This window comes from Salvia miltiorrhiza, chromosome 1, assembly GCF_028751815.1.
Source record: "Salvia miltiorrhiza cultivar Shanhuang (shh) chromosome 1, IMPLAD_Smil_shh, whole genome shotgun sequence".
Taxonomy (NCBI): domain Eukaryota; kingdom Viridiplantae; phylum Streptophyta; class Magnoliopsida; order Lamiales; family Lamiaceae; genus Salvia; species Salvia miltiorrhiza.
The window spans coordinates 18,326,639-18,348,163 of NC_080387.1; the positions used below are offsets into that span (position 1 = coordinate 18,326,639).

At 38.5% G+C, this 21,525-nt stretch overlaps 1 non-coding gene and 1 pseudogene across 1 annotated transcript; one reads left to right on the forward strand and one right to left on the reverse strand.

Annotated features, from left to right (window-relative positions):
- Positions 1–12,572: 12,572 nt before the first annotated feature.
- Positions 12,573–16,830, reverse strand: LOC130991617 (uncharacterized; annotated as a pseudogene).
- Positions 16,831–17,366: 536 nt separating this feature from the next.
- Positions 17,367–17,472, forward strand: LOC131007362 (small nucleolar RNA R71). Its single transcript, XR_009096065.1, has one exon. It is a non-coding gene; the product is annotated as a small nucleolar RNA R71 (small nucleolar RNA).
- The last annotated feature ends 4,053 nt before the right edge of the window (positions 17,473–21,525 follow it).

A 21,525-nucleotide genomic window follows, 5' to 3' on the forward strand; every position in this document is an offset into this window, starting at 1 on the left:
TTTTAATTTTTTTTTCGTTCACATCAGATCAGATCTGTTTATAATCAGATCGTATCCCAAAAAAATGATTTTGTTTTTCTTTTCGTTAGATTAGTTTTTAGTTCTGTTTAGATTCAAACTGACTTGAGTATGACTGGAGCCGATTTGATGTATATGGTGGAAGAGATGCGGAGAATTGTAAAGAATGAGTTTAAGCCTTTCCATGAGAGGTTATATCAAATTGAGCAATCTCAGAGACCGGTTCAGAATTTTCTTCAGTCAATTAGGTGTCTTCGAAAGGGGTCTTATGAAACAAGAAAAATCTTGTGAGAAAGACTTCAAGAATGGTCATCGACAATTTTATGGCAGCAAGAAAAGACGAGGTGGAGCAAGGGATCATGAGGATATCAAATTGCAAAATATTCCATCAATCCAAAATAATCACCATTATAAATCGTATCTTGGAGGGGAGTGGGATAATTGGATCTATGAGAATCAGCCATTGTCGACGCAACAACTAGAAAACACTGTCACGATCAACCAGGCAAGCCACCGTTTGAATCCAAAGGAGATAAAGGTTGAAGTGGAAGTCGTGGTGGATATCAAAGACGAGGCATGTCTGAATCCAAAGGAGTTGGTGGAAGTTGATAGAGAGGTTGATGTCAAAGATGATGAGTCTAATCCTAAGTTGCTAGAATTGAAGGATTCACGCGAGGAAGTGCTTGAGGAATCTACTCCATCTACTTTGGAAGCAAAGGCTCTGACGCAAGCTAAGGGCATTGAAAAGGAGCAGCGAAATAACATCAATCTAATCAGATGCGATGCTGCAAATAAGTTAGGGATGATCTTGTTAAAGCAACCTAAGCTGCAATGGATGAATGATATTGGAGATACCAAGCTGATGAAGTTGGTGAAGGGTCCGTATCAAATCGACAAGTATGAAAGTGAAGTCTTTTGTGATGAAGCACCGATGCAAGCTACATATAAATGGTTGGAGCAACCATGGCTGTTCGGAAGAAAAGTGAGCATGGCAATATTTTCAACAAGAACTCCTTCATGTTCAAGGTTCAAGAGAAGTTAGAGTTAGAGCCGAAGAAGAAGAATGATGGACAAGGTAGAAAAGCTATAGTCCAACAGAAAGTCTGATTTTTGATCCCGGAATTTGAATTGACGACTTGGATTTGAGGACAAATCCCTTTCTAGAGGAGGGGAATGATGCATGCCATAGAGGCCCAAGTTATGTTGCATATGTGGGCTGATTTAATCGAGTATTTTATTTATTTTTATTTTATTATTTTCGTGGGATATATTAGGGTGGCTGAAATTGGGCCTTAGTTGAGTCAGTTTTGAGTTTTATACTTTGTTTTGACTAAGGAATTGTTTCCTTATTAGATTAAGAGTTATTTTCCATGTTTATTCTCCTAGTTTGGTTAGGTTTTCGCATACCCTATATATTGGGGTTGTTATACACGAAAATTAGGGAATAAGGGCCTTGTTTGGCTTATTAGGGTTTGTTTTAAGTTGTTTCCTTGTTAGACTAGGTTTAGTTTTAGCCTATATATATGGTTTATTTGTGATGGATGAAAATTACACCTATTATCAATCAAATTTGTGAGTTTTTACTCCTCTCTTGAGAGTTTTCGAATTCCTCTTAAAATTTCAAAGACAAATTCATCTATCAGCGTAACAGCGAGTCAACCAACCCTCGTTGGGTGTCATTCATTGTCCCCGAGTTGCTGCGTCAACATCACGTTGGGGTATAGGAATTCCATCGCCTATATCATTATGTGGGTTAGATTCAGAGATTTTGGGATCTTCCATTATCTATCGTTCGTTTCAAGTCTTCCGTTTGTGTGTTCGTTCGATCGGTCTGGCAAGGATCGTATCACTAGCGGACATGGGAGAACTGCAAAACTCATCGACAGATATCTAGAGCGATAACAAGTCAGCTATAACAATGGCTATGAATCCAATTCAGCACAATTGCACCAAGCACATTAACATCAAGTATCACTTCTTGAGAGATGTTGAAGTAAAGAAACTTATTGAGGTGAAGTACTGTCCAACATAAGAACAACTAGTAGGCATTCACCAAAGCGCTACCAAGTGACAGATTTCAATTTCTACGAAGAATGCTTGGAGTAACTGATGAATGCATCAAGGAGGAGTATTGAAATGTGATGCATTTATCTAGAGTATTCTAAATGATACCTAGAAGAAGTCATGAGTATTATAGAGATTATATATTTTCCATAGGGTATCTAGAGAATTTCTCAAGTAGAGATTTGTAGAGAATTCTAGATTTAAACTAATGTAGTGGGATCTAGAGAGATCTTCCCACACCTACAAATAGAGCTCTTGTAACCATCTAAAAGAAAAAACAAGTCACACCAACCACATCTAATATATTCTAGGTTCTTTGGAGACAAGAGCTCCACTCTAAAATCATTCTCTCTATTTCTACACACACTACACTCACAATATTCTCTACACCACTTCACTACAATCACTCACCACACTCAAACCATTATATAATCACCTCCATTTTCTAACAAGACCCTAAATTTGTTCGTGAACAATGCAAAATGTGTTGAGCCTCGTGAGGTCGATGTACGTTAGGGTGACCTTGGATGAAGATCCTCTGTTTCTCTAGTACAGCTACATAACAATGGAGAATGTTGTGCGATAGTGAGGAAAAAAGTTGCACCTTTACAGTGAGATCCAGCCGCACGCGCTTGCCTTGGTCACTTCTTTTAGCCAAGATATTTTGATTAACCATTGTTTATGATTTTTGCTTTGTCCAACAACCAACATTGGGTATCCTTATGTGTAACTTGAATTTAAGCAATGTTATCTCAACTTGTGTCTCTCTTGCTCTCTAGATTTATGGTGTCAAAGATGTAGTCAAGTATGGAAATTTTTTATTGTAGAAATTAATTTGTGTTGGGAACTTAATGAAACATCGTAGCCCTAGTTTTGATGATACCAAAATCCTTAGGTTTTCGTTGTAATAGACTAGAACTTTCTGAACTCAAGTGTTGGAGTTCATTTTCTAGTTTAACTAGTGTTCTGAAGACTGAAGACTGAAGAACTCAACTGAAGTTAGCAATGAAAGGCAAGTCAAATACTAATGATTTGACTGTTCGAGTTTCTCAACTAAAGAATCAGTTGTGACTGATTCATTAATGTCGGCTACGTGGATTTAGCGGACTGATACTAAAGTCAAGTATCAGTTGATATTCTTCCTCGGACTAAATCTCCAGAGTTAAAAGGAAGCCACGCATTTCAAGTATAGTTGCATTAATTGCAGAGATATTGAGGATCGTCCTTTCTCTGCAGAATATTCCTTTTAGGTGATTACTTTTCAGAAGCGCCTTACCTCCTGTACCAAAGACGCCGTTTCTCACCAAACAAGGAACCTCGAAGATTGAAGCCACAGCCAAATTCGAATTACTCTCACAACGGATGAATTTTTGAAGACCATCTCCACCAACAGATCTATTCAAGACCTCTCCTATAAATAGAGCTCGAGGATCACTTCAATGTTCACAGATTCAAAAGCACAAGCTGAAACTCTGCCAAAATTGCAACTCAACCATTCAAAGCCTCCAAAGTTTTAATCGAAGAAGAGAATTCACAAAGCAAAAATCAGTCTACTGATTACATACATTCTCTTAAATCCAAAGCCTAAGTTCCCGATTATAGAGAGCATGTTCTCTGTGATCTAGTTGGTACTTCGAACCTCCTTTCAACTGAGCGAAAAGAGTGTTTGAGTAGAGAGGAGTTTAGACCAGTGTTCTGACTCCAAGAGATCTTAGCCATCCGCTGAAAAGGCATTGTTGTGGCTTAGCGTGCTAAGAGTGAGCGAGAAATTCAATCGAGAGTGTTGGTACTGAAAAGTGTATTTTCAGTTAAAGGTTTACCGTGCACCCGCAAGCACAAGCCCAGAGTGATTGTCAGTGTGATCAACTGACCGTGTCGTTTATCGCTTTCAGTTTTACTTTCTTATCTGTGCACAAAATTATTTTTTACTGAACGTGTTAATCACAAAGGCTATTTCAAACGTTAAGTTTTCCGCTGCCAGTGTTATTAGTCTAACTGATAAATCCTTGGATAATCAGTAAGATTCATAACACTCCTCTGTTTTAAAATCAAGAATGAAGCCCTACGTGAATATCAGTTAAAGCCATGTGCCTAACTAATATCTCTTTACTGAAGTTACCTTTAGTATCAGCCTTCAACCTTTGTAACTGAAGTTTTCAGTTAACTTCAAAAGGTTGTTCTGTGTGTTCTAAAAAATAGCCTATAGGTGTATTCTCCCTTCCCCCCCTCATACACCTATTCTAGACCTTTCGGGACCTAACAATTTGAAATATATGGGCACAAAGCAATGTAAAAATAGAAAAGAAAAATTATTGTCAATTTGACATTAACATGTAACTAATATTAGTAATTATATTTAATATTTAATTTATTATCATCAATTGTGCTATGATAAAGTTATTGTATTGTATGATTTGATTGATTGATAACTGCCGAAAATGGCATTTTGAATGGAAGGAAAATAAAAGAGAAACTTCGTAATTTATAATTAAAAGGTATAAATTGGAAGATTTAAAAAATTGAAAATTCTAAAAATTTCATATAAGATTGAGGATAAATGTGGCCTCTAATGTGTGTTGTTATATAAAATTAATAGATAGATAGATAGATATATAAAATTAATAGATCGATAGATAGAGTGGAAATTATGGTAATTGCAAATGATTGTTAAGAATAATAACAATAATATTAGAGTGGATTTTAAAATAGCCTATTTCTTTTAGTAAACTTAAAAACTACCCACTAAAATAAAAACTTAAAAAAATACCCACACTTACCATTTTACCCTTGCATATAAAAATTAAAAAAATGATCCTTTAAAAAATTCGCGCATTTCACAACCAGCCGAATTCACAACTAGGATTTATTTTGGTTGGGAATTCAAGTAGTCGTGAATTTGAATTTTAAAGTTTGAATTCACAACTAAAAATAGTGTTAGTCGTGAATTTGCGTAAATTCACAACTAGAAATATCGTTAGTCGTGAATTCAAGTTTTAAAACTCAAATTCACGACTACTTGAATTCACAACTAGCAATAGAGTTTTTTTTTTGAGAAAAAAAAAACTAGCAATAGAGTTGGTTGTGAATTCAAGATTTAAAACTCGAATTCACAACTAACACTAGTAATTTAGTCGTGAATTCATCAAACTAGTTGTGAATTCTATTTTAAAACTCGAATTCACAACCAAAACAACTAGTTGTGAATTCAAGCTTTAAAACTCGAATTCACAACTAAATAGCTAGTATTCAGTTGTGAATTCATCAAACTGATTGTGAATTCTAGTTTTAAAACTCGAATTCACAACCAAAACAACTAGTTGTGAATTCGAGTTTAATTCACTACCAACACTAACGATTTAGTTGTGAATTTATTGAGCTAGTTGTGAATTCTAGTTCAAGTTGTAAATTCATATATTTGGTTGTGAATTCAAGAATATTAAGTTGTGAATTCATAGATCTGGTTGTGAATTCAAGAACATTTGTACAAAGTTGCGTGATTTTCATCAATTTCTTCATTACTTGTATTTTTTTTTTATTAAAATCAAATTGAATTTAACTTTTCCTCAAATTCCTCTTAAAAACAAGATACGCTGACATTGGCTCGTGAAAATTGTGGATGAAAAAAAAAATCGAAACATGCCATCACTTTCCACAAATTCCTCAAATTGTGGATGAAAAAAAATTCAAATCGCAGAGCTCTCATCGGCCACCTTAAGCTTAGTTTCACAGCGGCGAGCTTTCATTCCGATTAATCTGAGTCAGTTAATTCACGATGGCGAGTTTCACGACTTCTTGAATTGGAGAGAGGAGGGAGAAAAGTGCGTGTATATATATATATATAGAAAAAGAGAGAGAGAGAGAGAGAGAGAGAGAGAGAGAGAGAAGAGAAAGTGAGAGGAGAGAGAGAGAGAGAGAGTGTGTGTGTGTGTGCGTGTACCGAAAAAAAGAGGAGAGAGAGAGAGAGAGAGAGAGAAATGAGATATGTTATTTTTTTAAATTTGTAGTGTGTTTGTGATGATGTATTTGGTGGGTAGTTTTTTAATTTTATTATTATGGGCAGTTTAGTCATTTAACATAAAAACTGGGTATTTTTTTAAGTTTTTATTTGAGTGGGTAAATTTTAAGTTTACTAAAAGAAAATGACTACTTTCATATATTGACTCATAATATTATTATGATTATAATTATAATATGGAATTAAAAATGAATAAATACAAAATGCAAAGTTTAGAAAGAAAAAAAAAGAGAATGGACATACATAATAAAGATATAGAAATGGTTGGATTGAAAAAGTGTCTTTAATTATGTAGTAAATATAATGTGCTTGCATTATGAAGAAAAATAAATTGTTAGAAATATAGAATAGAATTAAGAATGAATAAAATATAAAATTTATAAAAAAGAGAATGGAAGAACACGAGGATGCCACCTAGGAGAGAGAATTGTTGTGGTGATACAACACATTCAACTACTTTATTAAAACTCGTGTACATTTACAAATGGCATTTACAAATGGATACATTTTATAAGGACGAAGGGAGTAAAGTTTAGAAAAAAGAGAATGGAAGAACATGAGGATGCCACCTAGGAGAGAGAATTGTTGTGGTGATTTCAATATATATATACATATATATAGGGAGAAGATCCATGAAGAATGATAAATTATTTGAGAATAGAGAATGCGTGAAAAAATAACGAATAAGTCTATAATTTTGATGAATAAATCAATGTATCGTATGAATAAGATTTTAGCCTGAGTTCGAATCCTGAGATGAGCGAGATTTTCACTATTTTTACTGTATTTACTTAATACATTTGTTCATTAGTTATGCTGATCAGTTCATAAAATTTATAGATTTATTCGTTATTCTTCATATATATATATATACTCCCTCCGTCCATGAAAGAACTTCCTAGTAGGGAATGACACGGGTTTTAAGAAAAAATATTGTTGAGTGTATTAAGAGTGGATAAAAGGTAGTTGAGTGTATTGGGAGTGGTGAAAAGGTATTATAATTAATATTGAGAGTTGTGAAAAGTGAAAAGTAAGAGTAATTATAAGTAGTGGGTTGTTTGTGGTAAAATCGGATTAACACAATTCAATACGCAAGTGCACGTAGTCTTAACAAGTAATAAGAGGAAATATTCCAAGATCGTCTCCACAGGGAATGCAAATTAGAACTTAAACTATCTCAGCTACAAAGAAATAAGCAAAACAAGAACTACTTGAAAACTAGAAATTAAATAAAGCTTTAAATCAAGAGGATAGTTTTCTAATAAACTAAAATTAAACTAAGGTTGGTTAAAATCTTTACTAAAGTTAACTAGACAGAAGATAAAAGATTAAACGAAGAAAATATATAAGAGAAACGGACTTGGATTGATGAATCCCTCTATGTCTTTCACACTGAACAGATTGTTGCAGCAATATTCAAGCAAAACCTCACAGTTACGAAAATTCACCAACATTCATAGAACTTTCCCAAATCCTATGGTTTTTCATTCTACAACTTTCTCGAGCATATTCCTATGCCAAGTCCAGCCTAGAACAACAGATACATAGCTCCAATTTTTAACCGCACACAAGGCAAATAACATATTCCTATGCCACATGCTCTTATGCCATTCAACCTAGTCCACTACTCCCAACCTTTCTAGAATCAAGAAGTAGCTAAATATCTTGCACAAGATGGCCAGTCAAGAGCAAGAAATAACATGAAGCATAGCTGAATGGAAAATGAGAGATTCACTAAAATAAAGTGCAAAGAAATTACAAATCTAAGACATAGAGTTCATCAACAATCCAAGCCTCAAAAGTTTAGCTCATGCTTAACATAAAGAAAGAGAAAATGAACTCAAAGCTAAGCATGATGCTAACAGTAGCCAACACTATAGTTTGCAGATTGAAAATAATGAGTAAGAGAAAGAAAGGAAGCTAGAAATGGTAAGGATTAATGATGTGCTCTGCTTCTTTATTCTCTTCCTCCAAAAATATGGTCCTTGTCTTTAATTTCAGGTGCTCCTTCTCTCTCTCTCTCGTGCTCCCCCTGATTTCCTCTTGTTTTCCGTGTTCTCCCACCTCAATTGCGGCTGCCTCCTAGATGTAGCAGCTAGGTTTCCCCAAAAATAGCCCATGAAAAGACCATGTTGCCCTAATTTGTTGTAGATTTCCGGTGCTCCTCTTTCTTCCTTCGATTTTATGCTGAGAGAAGTTCAACTTTTGTGCCAAATAAGCTAACTTTCACTTTTAGCAAGTGCTCCCCTCTCTTTTGCACATGAAAATCTCGTCCAAGTCAACTGAGCAGAATGCTGAAGCAAAATGCCAGCAACGCTGTAGTCCCTACACAAAACCAACAAAACTCTCATTTGTCTATTTTTATATGAGATTAGCTAACTTTTGGCATCAGTTTTCATACATCTCAAATCTCAAACACCCAAAGACGAAAGAGCGAAACGATAATAAAACGTAAAAGAAAACCTAAAGAACTACACAAAACATGCATCAAACTCTTCTTAAAAGCTTAAAAGAATGAGTAATAACCTCTTAATACAAGAGTTATCACACCCCCAAACTTAGAACATTGCTCGTCCTCGAGTGATGCAGAGAAAAGGAAAAAAAAAACAAAAAGGACAAACAAAACAACTAAAACACACAAAAGAAAGGATATACTAAATCTGCAGGAGTTTCAACATGGGTAAGAGCTCTCAGACATTGAATCCAGTTAGAGAACAAGCATTCATTCTTTTCCAAGCCTTGAACTGACAATCCTCAAGTAGTAATGATGCTCACAAGAGAAACACATTTTTTTTTATTGCTTCACTTTATGCACTGCATAGTTCTTCCCAAACTATCTCAAAACACTCTAAATCAAGCTAGGCCTCGTTCCTCAAGCTTAATTAGTGTCCCAAATATTGTCTTAATGATTCCCTCTCCACTAATGTAGACAAACACTGAACCAAAGATCAAAAGGACTTTAAAAGCTTATAATGTTGGGCTCGGGTTCAGGTAGGATATATGGTTAATAGTGGCTTGAACACCCTGAACACCTTGATCATTCTTACGACCATCGAATTATTCTCAATCATTTCCCATCAAGACAGCCCACAACAATCATATCATCATGCCATTCAACATTTTTTTTTCTTTTTCTTTTTTTTTCCTTTTTTAGTTTTTGTTTTTTTTTTTCTTTTTTTACATACTAAATACAACAACCATAAACACGATAGTACCAAAAGGATAACCTCTCCACCCCCAAACTTAGAAATGAACATTGTCCCCAATGTTGGAATGAGAAGATAGGATAAGGAAAATCTCAAACAAAACTACCCCAACAGGACAAACACCTCAAACCCTTTCATATGCAACTCACATAATCGAAAAGCAATGATCAAGGCGTTCAAGAGGCAGGTGGAAGATTGTGTTTTATTTAGGCTAGGCTAGTGATAGGCTTAAAATTGAAGGGATAAGATCAGGCTCAATGGGGTGACTAGGGGAGAAATATGCAGTATAGGCAGGCTAGAAAGGCTCAATCTATCCAAAAAAATGGCCTAGATCATGTCCTTGATTTAGTGCAGTCTAGGATTTCGCCTCAAGAAAAATCACTAAGAAACTCTGGAACTTAAACTCTCACAAGAACCTAACTCTCTTTAAGTTTCAAGATGGTTTGGTTGAACTATGCACACACAAGCACAATTAAAACATTTTTTTTAAGCATCATTAACACTGCAAGGATGAACGGTGGAAGGCTTAAATCAGAACAAGCAACCTCTCTCATTCATTTTTTTTTTATTTATCCAACATTTGCCCCACTTTCTCTCACTCAACCCAAAGAAAAGAAAAGAAAAACCCTTCAACTCCTAAAGCCGTAACAGCTCCTAAAGCACAACAGCTCTCATTTCTCTTCTCCATTAAACCCACCATCGCGAATCTCACCCAAATACAACTCACCATCTCTACATTTTTCCAGTCACCGTCAATTTGGAGGCCATCGCTTTCGATTTTTCTAAAGTTGAGCTGAGTGGAAGTTTTCTCTCTCTAATAGCTTTTCCTTGGGAGTTTGGTTGCTGAAATTCCATCAGATTTTTGCCGACTTTTGCAAGCTAGACTGAACAGGGGTAACTATTTCTCGCTTCTCCATCAATTTTTAGAATTGCATGAAGGGATTGGGTATGTTATTGTTGGAGAAATTGAGTTGGAGATAGTTACAGAGGCATTGTTGTGCTACTTCTTTTTGTTGGGTTAGTGTTGGTAGTGCGAGGGTTGTGTTTAATTGAGCAGAGGTTGGTTGATTGAGAATCGGTTTTGGGGTCTTTCAGTGTTATTTGTCTACCATGGCTCCTCCAAAAACCCGTCTTCAAGAGAGAAATTCCAGTCCACCCTCTACTCCACCACCTTCCAAAAAGACTTCAAAAGGCTCCAATAAACCCTTATCTAAGCCAACTCAATCAGCCCCTTCTACCACTAAAGCTCCTGCCAAAAAGAAAGCTAAAGTGCAGCTTACTGTCAAAACAGCAAGCCATCCCTCCAAAAGCCATTGAAAAATTCTCTTCTGCTGAGGCCAAAGAAAACTACGAGCTTATTAAAAAGAAGAAACTCTTACCAGAGAAAGGTTTCCTACCCTCTAGTGTTGAACTCCCACAGTATATCACTGAAGTAATTGAAAAGCATGATTGGGAAACTTTTTGTTTAAAACCAATGCGAGCAATCGTTCCTTTAGTGCGTGAATTTTATGCGAATTTGGTATCTTTGCTTGCTGGTAATGGCTCAGAGGTAGTTGTCAGGGGAAAGAAATTTATGGTGAATGCAGCTGTCATTAACTCTCTATTTGGCCTTGAGAATTTTGATGTTGCCGATTTTAATGAAATGATACAATCTCCATGTCCTGCAAATTATGATGCGGCTCTTAGACCTTGTGGCAAAAGATGAAGCTCATTGGGAAATTTCAAAGAGTTGGGTTCGCACACTTCGATCTCAAAAGTTGACACCAGCAGCAAGTGTGTGGCTATACTTTATAAAAAGTCGTTTGTTACCCACCACGCATGACACAACTGTATCAGAGGAAAGGATACTTCTTTTATACTCTATCTTGGCGGGATTGAGTATTGATGTCAGCAAGCAAAGATACCAAATTCGCATAAAATTCACGCACTAAAGGAACGATTGCTCGCATTGGTTTTAAACAAAAAGTTTCCCAATCATGCTTTTCAATTACTTCAGTGATATACTGTGGGAGTTCAACACTAGAGGGTAGGAAACCTTTCTCTGGTAAGAGTTTCTTCTTTTTAATAAGCTCGTGGTTTTCTTTGGCCTCAGCAGAAGAGAATTTTTCAATGGCTTTTGGAGGGATGGTTTGCTGTTTTGACGTAAGCTGCACTTTAGCTTTCTTTTTGGCAGGAGCTTTAGTGGTAGAAGGGGCTGATTGAGTTGGCTTAGATAAGGGTTTATTGGAGCCTTTTGAAGTCTTTTTGGAAGGTGGTGGAGTAGAGGGTGGACTGGAATTTCTCTCTTGAAGACGGGTTTTTGGAGGAGCCATGGTAGACAAATAACACTGAAAGACCCCAAAACCGATTCTCAATCAACCAACCTCTGCTCAATTAAACACAACCCTCGCACCACCAACACTGACCCAACAAAAAGAAGTAGCACAACAATGCCTCTGTAACTATCTCCAACTCAATTTCTCCAACAATAACATACCCAATCCCTTCATGCAATTCTAAAAATTGATGGAGAAGCGAGAAATAGTTACCCCTGTTCAGTCTAGCTTGCAAAAGTCGGCAAAAATCTGATGGAATTTCAGCAACCAAACTACCAAGGAAAAGCTATTAGAGAGAGAAAACTTCCACTTAGCTCAACTTTAGAAAAATCGAAAGCGATGGCCTCCAAATTTGACGGTGACTGGAAAAATGTAGAGATGGTGAGTTGTATTTGGGTGAGATTCGCGATGGTGGGTTTAATGGAGAAGAGAAATGAGAGCTGTTGTGCTTTAGGAGCTGTTAGGGCTTTAGGAGTTGAAGGGTTTTTCTTTTCTTTGGGTTGAGTGAGAGAAAGTGGGGCAAATGTTGGATAAATAATAATAAAAAAAAAACGAGAGAACTTTTCACCCAAGTGACAAAACAACTCATCTCCTCCCCTTTTTTCGTCTGTATTGCTGAAGCAAAATTTGATGTTCAAAACTAATGCTGCAGCAAAATAATCAGAAGAGCCCAGATTTTATATATTCAAAAACCATGATTCACCCACACCTTGCTGTCACAACTAATCATAAAACTCCTCAACCCCCAAACTTGATTTCAACTCAGCTAATTGATAGACCATTACCTGCAAAACATCGACAAAAACCAGAAACATAAGAAAAAAAACATAAATTAAAGGCATAAAAATAAAATAGCAAAAACATGAAAATGAGGAACCAAAGTGGCCCTCGACTTGATTGGGTTGTCTTTAAGATAGTGCTTGATTTTCTAGACAACCCAAGTTACCCCCTTCTTCATGGCTCGTTCAGGATGGTGGAGGTCTTGTGACGATTGACATCTCCACCCCAATAATGCTTCACCCTCTGGCCATTTACTTTGAATTCACGACCCGAATGATCTTCTCGCAGATCAACAGCTCCATAGGGATAAACCTTGACAATTGTAAACGGTCCTGACCATCTTGACTTTAACTTTCCTGGAAACAACTTCAAACGAGAGTTGAAAAGCAACACCTGCTGCCCTTCTTCAAAGGCACGAGGTTGTATTTTCTGGTCATGCCATCTCTTGGTTTTCTCCTTATAAAGCTTAGCATTTTCATAAGCAAACAACCTCATCTCTTCAAGTTCATTCAGCTACAACATCCGAACTTCACCAGCAGCTCTAAGATCCATGTTTAGCTTTTTGATGGCCCAATAAGCTCGGTGCTCCAGCTCCAAAGGCAAGTGACATGCTTTTCCAAAAATCAGCCTATATGGGGACATTCCTAAGGGCGTTTAAGGCAGTTCGGTAGGCCCATAGAGCGTCTTCCAACCTTTGAGACCAATCCTTTCTGTTGGGGTTCACGACCTTCTCAAGTATCCCCTTGATTTCCCTATTAGAATACTCCGCTTGACCGTTTGTTTGAGGATGATAGGCAGTGGCAATTTTGTGCTTCACATTGTACTTAGCCAATAAATTCTCCAACAGCTTGTTCACAAAATGGGTCCCTTCATCGCTGATAAGGGCTCTCGGAGTTCCAAAACGCGTGAAAATATTCTTATGCAAAAACTTTACCACTGCTTTTGAATCATTAGTAGGCGTTGCTACTGCCTCAATCCATTTCGAAACATAATCTACAGCGACCAAGATGTAGAGATTTCCAAAAGAGGGAGGGAACGGTCCCATGGAGTCAATTCCCCAAACATCGAACAATTCGACTTCAAGGATGTTGTTTAAGGGCATTTCATTCCTAGCAGACACATTTCCCACACGTTGGCATCTATCACATCTCTTTACAAATGCATGAGCATCTTTAAAGATAGACGGCCAAAAGTAGCTCGATTGTAGAACCTTAGCTGCTGTCCTCTGCCCTCCAAAATGTCCTCCATATGGGGTTGAATGACATTGCTCCAAAATGCTTGGAACTTCATCTTCAGGCACACATCGCCTCAAAATCTGATCGGAGCATTCTTTGTACAGAAAGGGGTCATCCCAATAATACATCTTTACATCATGAAAGAACTTCTTTAGTTGCTGTCTATTCAAATCTGGTGGAAGCAGCCCACTCACTAAGTAGTTAACAAAGTCAGCAAACCAAGGAGTAAATACTTGTTTCACCAACAGAAGTTGTTCGTCAAGAAAAGTTTCTTTGATTGGCTCTTCAAATCCTTTTTCTCGTCCATCTTCCAGCCGAGAGAGATGATCAGCAACTTGGTTCTCTGTTCCTTTTCTATCCCTAATTTCCAAATCAAACTCTTGAAGAAGTAAAACCCATCGAATAAGTCGTGGCTTGGCGTCCTTCTTCGAAATGAGGTATTTGATCGCTGAATGATCTGTATAAACCACTACTTTAGTGCCCACCAGATAAGATCTAAACTTATCAAATGCAAAAACAACAGCCAATAGTTCTTTTTCAGTAGTTGTGTAATTTAACTGAGCATCGGTCAAAGTCTTGCTAGCATAATAAATAGAGTGAAGGATCTTCTCTTTTCTCTGCCCAAGAACAGCACCTATTGCGAAGTCACTCGCGTCACACATTAATTCAAAAGGAAGAGACCAATCCGGAGCAACAATGATGGGAGCTGTTACAAGTGCTTTCTTCAAATGCAAAAAGGCATCTAAACACTCCTTAGTGAATTCAAATGGCCGATTCTGCTCTAGCAAAGAACTTAGCGGTTTTGAGATTTTTGAGAAATCTCGAATAAACCTCCTGTAGAAACCCGCGTGGCCTAAAAAACTTCGAACACCTTTAACTGATGTAGGAGGTGGAAGTTTGTCAATAACTTCGGTCTTTGCTCGTTCCACTTCAATGCCCTTGTTGGAAATTCGATGACCCAAGACCGAACCTTCTTGCACCATAAAATGGCATTTTTCCCAATTTAGCACCAAATTTGTCTCCTCACACCTTTCCAACACTTTTTCCAAGTTAGCCAAGCATATACCAAAAGTATCACCGAAGACCGAAAAATCATCCATGAATATTTCCAGCGATGTCTCCACCATATCAGAAAATATTGCCATCATACACCGTTGGAAGGTGGCAGGTGCGTTGCATAGCCCAAATGACATTCACCTACAAGCAAAAGTGACATAAGGACATGTGAAAGTTGTTTTATGTTGATCTTCGGGTGCAATGGTGATTTGATGATAACCGGAGTAGCCATCGAGAAAACAAAAATACTCATTCCTTGCTAGTTTATCAAGCATTTGGTCAATATAAGGTTGCGGGAAATGATCTTTTCTGGTAGCATTGGTTAACTTCCGGTAGTCCACACAAACACGCCATCCCGTTACTACCCTTGTAGGAATCAATTCATCATTCTCGTTGACCACCACCGTGACTCCACCCTTCTTTGTAACACATTGAACAGGGCTGACCCAAGAGCTATCCGAAATCGGATATATTATTCCAGCATCTAACCACTTGATCACCTCTTTTTTAACGACTGCTTTCATAACTGGATTAAGTCGCCGCTGCTGCTCTACAGAATTTTTGCATCCTTCTTCCAATAAAATTTTGTGCATACAAATAGAAGGACATATACCCTTTATATCTGCAATTGTCCAGCCAATTGCCTTCTTATACCTCTTCAACACATCAAGCAACATATTCTCCTTTTCTAAGTCGAGAATGGCTGAAATTATCACGGGCAAAGTTTCTTCAGTTCCCAAGTAGGCATATTTAAGATGTGAAGGCAGGGGTTTCAGCTCAAGCTGTGGTGGTTCTTCAATGGAAGGTTTAGGTGGTTTGAACTCCCTTTCCGATAACCCCAAAGATTCAAATTTTCTCCCGATGTTGGAAGAGTTTTGCTTTGATTTAACCCATGTGATTTGAGCCTCTTCTTCATCACCTATTTCTTCAACCTCTTCAAGAGAAATTCCATTCACATCTCCTCCACAGATTTCCTTGTTCACTTTTTCAGCCACAATAGCATCAATGACACTCACTGCAGAGCATTCTTCAATCTCGTCAGAAAACTTCATAGCATTGAAAACATTGAAGGTAACTTGCTGATCATTTACCCTCATTGTCAACTCTCCTTTTTGAACATCTATCAAAGTTCGTCCAGTTGCTAAAAATGGCCTTCCCAAGATAATTGGCACCTCTCTATCCGCTTCATAATCAAGAATGATAAAATCTGCCGAAAAAATTAATTTGTCGACTTGTACCAAAACATCTTCAATTTTTCCTTCCGGATGAGCCATGGAACGATCGGCCAATTGTAGAGTAACTGTGGTAGGCCTTGCTCCTCCAATTCCCAACTTCTTGAAAACTGAAAGTGGCATTAAGTTAATGCTAGCTCCTAAATCACAAAGAGCTTTACCTACATCTCGACCTCCAATGGAACATGGTATAGTGAAACTACCAGGGTCCTTCAATTTAGGAGGGATTTTGTTCTTTAGAATAGCGCTGCTACCTTCTGTCAAAGCTACTGTTTCAAACTCCCCAAGCCTTCTGTTTTTTGTCAAAATATCTTTCAAAAACTTCACGTAGTTTGGCATTTGCTCCAAAGCTTCAACTAGAGGGATATTGATGTGGAGTTGTTTTAAAACATCCAAGAATCTTCTGAATTGAGCATCATCCTGCTTCTTTTGAAATCGTTGTGGAAATGGTGGCGGCGGTTTCACATGTGACTGTTCTGCTCCAGTTTGCTGAGAAAATGCTGAAGCATTTGTCCCAGAATCAACATTGGTTAGCTTTGAAGTTCCTGCTTCATCACCCTTCTCCACATCTTTTTGGATTGAAGTGGGCTCAGATTTTCTCTTCAATTTATCTTCATTCAAATCTAAACCTTTGCCACTTCTCAATGTAACCGCTTTACACTGCTCCTTATCTTTTCTTGGATTTTCGGTGTCACTAGGCAGTGTACCTTGTGCTCGAGTTCTGATTTCGTTTGCAAGCTGCCCCATTTGAACCTCAAGATTTCTTAATGAAGCTCCTTGACTCTGAATTACAGCATCATTCTTAGCCATATACTCTTTCAGTAACGTCTCTAAAGAGTTGCTTTGAGTAGCTTGTGGAGGCTTTTGTTGTTGTTGGAAACCTGGTGGATAAGTAGCCTTAGCTTGCATCTGTCCACCATTCGAACTCGTTCCCTGATCACTCCATGAGAAATTTGGGTGTTGTCTCCATCCCGGATTGTAAGAGTGAGAGTAGGAATTGTTGTGGTTGGCATTACGATTCCCTATATAGTAAACTGAAGCGGGATTCGAAGGACAATTCTCAAAGGTATGAGCATTGAGCATCGCCACAGTAAACACAAGAGATCTCTGCCACCGGTTGAGTTACCACAGGTGCTTGAGATGTTACCACTGGTGCTTGTGGTGGTTTACTCCCAACACTAAGGTTCTTCAACATGTTGCTCATTGATGCTACTTGAGCTGACAAGGCTGTCAAAGCATCAACTTCAAGTACTCCTGCTACCTTTTTACCCGTTGGAGCTCTTGAATTAGACCATTGATAATTGTTGGTAGCAATTCTCTCTAGAATCTCATAAGCCTCGTCATACGACTTAGAAAGAATAGCACCATTTGCTGAAGCATCCAACACCATACGAGTAGGACCATTGAGACCATTATAGAATGTCTCCATCTGAATGCAATGTGGAATTCCATGGTGTGGGCATTTTCTTAGCAGCTCTTTGAACCTTTCCCAGGCTTCACTCACAGATTCATCCTCCAATTGTTGAAATGATATGATTTCATTTCGAAATTTTACATTTTTTGTCGGAGGGAAATACTTTAGTAGAAACTTTTCTGCTAGCTCATTCCATGTGGAAATTGAGTTGGGTGGGAACGTATTGAGCCAAGCTCTGGCTCTGTCTCGCAATGAAAACGGAAATAACCTCAACCTCAGAGCTTCCGGTGTAACGCCATGTAGCTTAAACGAATCAGCCACTTCCAAGAATGAGCGAAGATGGAGATGAGGGTCCTCCGTAGCCTGACCACTGAATTGTCCCACTGTTTGGAGCATCTGAAACATCACAGGCTTCAACTCAAATTGTGCAGCTTGAACTTCTGGTCGTTGAATGCCCGGATTAAGCTCGTTAAAAGCAGGTGCAGCATATTCCCGTATAGGGCATGTTCTATCGTCGACCAACACAATGGCGTTATGACCATTGTTATTATCCTCTGCAGCCATCTCTTTAAGACGTCGATCTAGTTGCTCTTTTCTTCTCTTTCTAAATGTACGTTCAATCTCTGGATCGAACACGAGTAACGCTAGGCCTTCATGCTTGTTCATACACAAAGGAACCTATTGAGAAAGAGATCGAGAAATTCAGATCAAGATACAAAATATAAAAACTAAAATGCAAGGTAACTGAAACAACACAAATTCTAGTTTCATTCCTCGGCAACGGCGCCAAAAACTTGTTTGTGGTAAAATCCGATTAACACAATTCAATACACAAGTGCACGTAGTCTCAACAAGTAATAAGAGGAAATATTCCAAAATCATCTCCACAGGGAATGCAGATTAGAACTTAAACTATCTGTTGGGAACCTTGTGGAATATCCTAACCCTTATTTTGATGATACCAAAATTCATAGGACTTAGATGTAATAGACTAGAATCGTTTTGAACTTAAGTGTTAGAGTTCATTTCTAGTTTAGCTGCGGTGTCAAAGACTGAAGACTGAAGACTGAAGAATGAAGACTGAAGACTGAAGACTGGAGTTACCAACTGAAGTATCAGTTGAAGACTGATTATTTAATGCGCGCCATAGACTGATACTAAAGTCAAGTATCAGTTGAACATTCCTCCTAGGACTGATCTTCCAACGTTCAGAGGAAGCCACGTACGCTCAAGTACAGCCGCATTAAATGCAGAGATATCTCAATATCTTATCTCTACAGAGGTCATTCCTATCTGGTGGATACTTTTCAGAGATGTCACATCTCCTGTCGATCAAAGAGAGCCGTTTCCACACAGACAAGGAACCTCGAAGATTGAAGCCTCAGCCCAAATTCGAATTGCTCTCCAACGGAAGAAATCTTGAGGACGATTTACGCCAACGGATCTATTCAAGAATTCTCCTACAAATAGCGCTCGAGGATCACTTCAAATCTTCACCGATTCAACAACATAAGCTGAAGTTCTGCCGAAATAGCTACTCAGCCCAAAGCTTAAACCGCTCAAAGCTTGAATCGAAGAAGAGAATTCCAAAGCCAAAATCAGTCACTGCCGATTACATACATTCTCTTACACCCTAGGCATATATTCTGTGTACTCAGAAGCCAAAGGTCAAACTTGCTTCAAAGAACTTGTTCTTTGTAAGTATAGTTGGCACTCATTTAAACCTCTCCCCCATAAGAGTGTTTGAGTGATTCGGAGATTCAGGAAGGTACTCTGAACTCTGAAAGAGAAGTCTGAGCACGAGGTGTGCTTAGCAGGGAAATCCTACGCGAGTTGTGTAGGTGCTGAAATCCTATACGAGGTGTGTAGGTGGAGAAATCCTACGCGAGGTATGTAGGTGCTGAAGAGAGTTTATCTTCAGTTCACGGTTTGCAGTGCACCAGGCAAGCACTTGCGGAGTGGATTGTTGGTCTGATCAACCAGCCGTGGATGTAGGAAAGAGTTTTTCCGAACCACGTAAAAGTCTCAGTGTTATTTACAGCTTTCAGTTTTACATTCTTAACTGTGTTATTTCTATTGATAAAACTGGACACTGACTAACTGCTAGAGAAACCTTAATCCAACTATCTGCTCCACCGAGGCTATTCGAAACTAAGTTTAATTTCCGCTGCGTGTGATATCAATCTGACTGAACTATCCTCTGATAGTAAGGAAGAGTGATATCATCTCTATCTTTGCAAACACGACTGAAGCTCTTACGTGGATTAGTTAAGTTCTTGTGACTTAACTGATAACTCTTTACTGAAGAGCTTTCAGTATCAGTCGTCAACCCTGTTGGTCAAAACTAATTTCGGTTAAACAGGTGTCTGGTTTGCTTGTAAAGTTTCTTTTCTATCTCTGACTGAGATCCCTCTGATTGAGGTTGGTAGATAGACCAAAAATAGCCTATAGGTGTATTCCCCCCCCCCATACACCTATTCGAGACCCCCCCAGACCTAACAATTGGTATCAGAGCAGGTTGTTCGCAAGAACTATCTGTATCTGACTAGTTCCTACTTGAACTAGATCCTTTATTAAAGGTCTCGAAGAAGTTTTACTCTTTCTTATTTTTGTGCTTGCTATTTGCTCTATCTGCTATTATCTGTTCTCTCTTTTTTGATGGAGACTAACCACATCAGATTATCTTCTCTACCTATGTTTAGTATTGAAAAATACGACATATGGAAGTTTCGGCTTGAAAGCTTCCTCACCGCCCAACATTGCAGAATGTGGGAAGTCATCACCAGCGGTCCGATCATCATCACCGAAACTGTAAAAAGGGTTCCTACTGACATCAATCAGGAACCTTACGATGAGGACCAGCCCAAGTCTAAGGCAGACTTCACCACAGAAGAAAGGAAGCAAGATGAGTTAGACAACCTCGCCAAAAGCATCATCTCCGGCACCGTTCCGGACAAGTATGTCATGAAGATTATCAAGTGCAGAACAGCAAAGGAGATGTGGGACATTCTGGAAAGAATGTGCGTAGGTTCTGAGGAAATCAAGGAGAATAAGCTATCCATAGCTTGCCAGAAATTCGACTCCTTCCTCATGCTCAAGAATGAATCTGTCGAGGAAATGGAACAAAGATTCAATCTTATATTGAATGAAGTTCAATCCATTTCCAAAGACAAATACACTCAACGAGAAATCAGTCTGAAGATTCTTCGAGCACTGCCACGTGGAGAATGGTAACAAGAAGCCAGGATTCAGTCAGCTCCCGACAAACAAGCTTTTCTCCGATCTCATGGCAAATGAGTTCGACCTTATGAGAAATCTTGGTAACAAGAAGGCTGGAGGATCAGACGAAGATGGTCCATCAACCTCAAGAGGAGTTGCACTGAAGGCCTCAATCAGAGAAGGCAAGAAGCAGATCAAGGAGCCAACGGAACTTAACCCTGAGGACTTCTTCAGTCAATATGCCCTATTGACTGACAGATTCAACAAGATGGAGTCCAAGTTCCGGAAGTACAGAAGGTTCCACAAGCAGCACTACAAGGGAAAAGAAAGAGAAGGGGACTCCAGACATTCCACAGATCGAAGCGGAGAAAGGAAGTCAGCCGCTTATGACATCAAAGAATTGGAATGCTTTGGATGTAGAAAGAAAGGGCACTTTCGAAATGAATGCCCTGAATTGACTCCAGCTGAGCGCAGGGAACTGAAAGCAAAGAAAGATCGCAGATCTTTGAAGAAGAAAGCTATGGTTGCTGATGATGCTGATTCATCCAACGACACATCAGAATCATCCGACCTCGACAGTTCCAGCTCAGATGATGAGAGCCGAGCCCTGATGGCCAATAAATCAGAAAGTGTAGCCGACAACAGCTACGACAATGGAATGAATGGCCCAGAGGTAAAATCTCTCACAAAAACTCCATATACTGATAACTTCTTGATGCTTTCAGGAGACCACTCAGAATCTGGAGATAGCTCATCCGTTGAAAATGACGAGTTTGATCAGCTCCTGACTGATCACTGTCAACTGAGGAAAATGTTCGAAGATCTCCTCAAGCAGAATCAGAAAATGGATAAGGAGATCAATGATGAACGAGCTTAACATCAGACAATCATCTACTTTCCGGATGAAACTTGTCTTGATCAGCTAATCATGGAGAACAGCCGACTGGAAGAAGAGCTCAGAGTCTCCAACT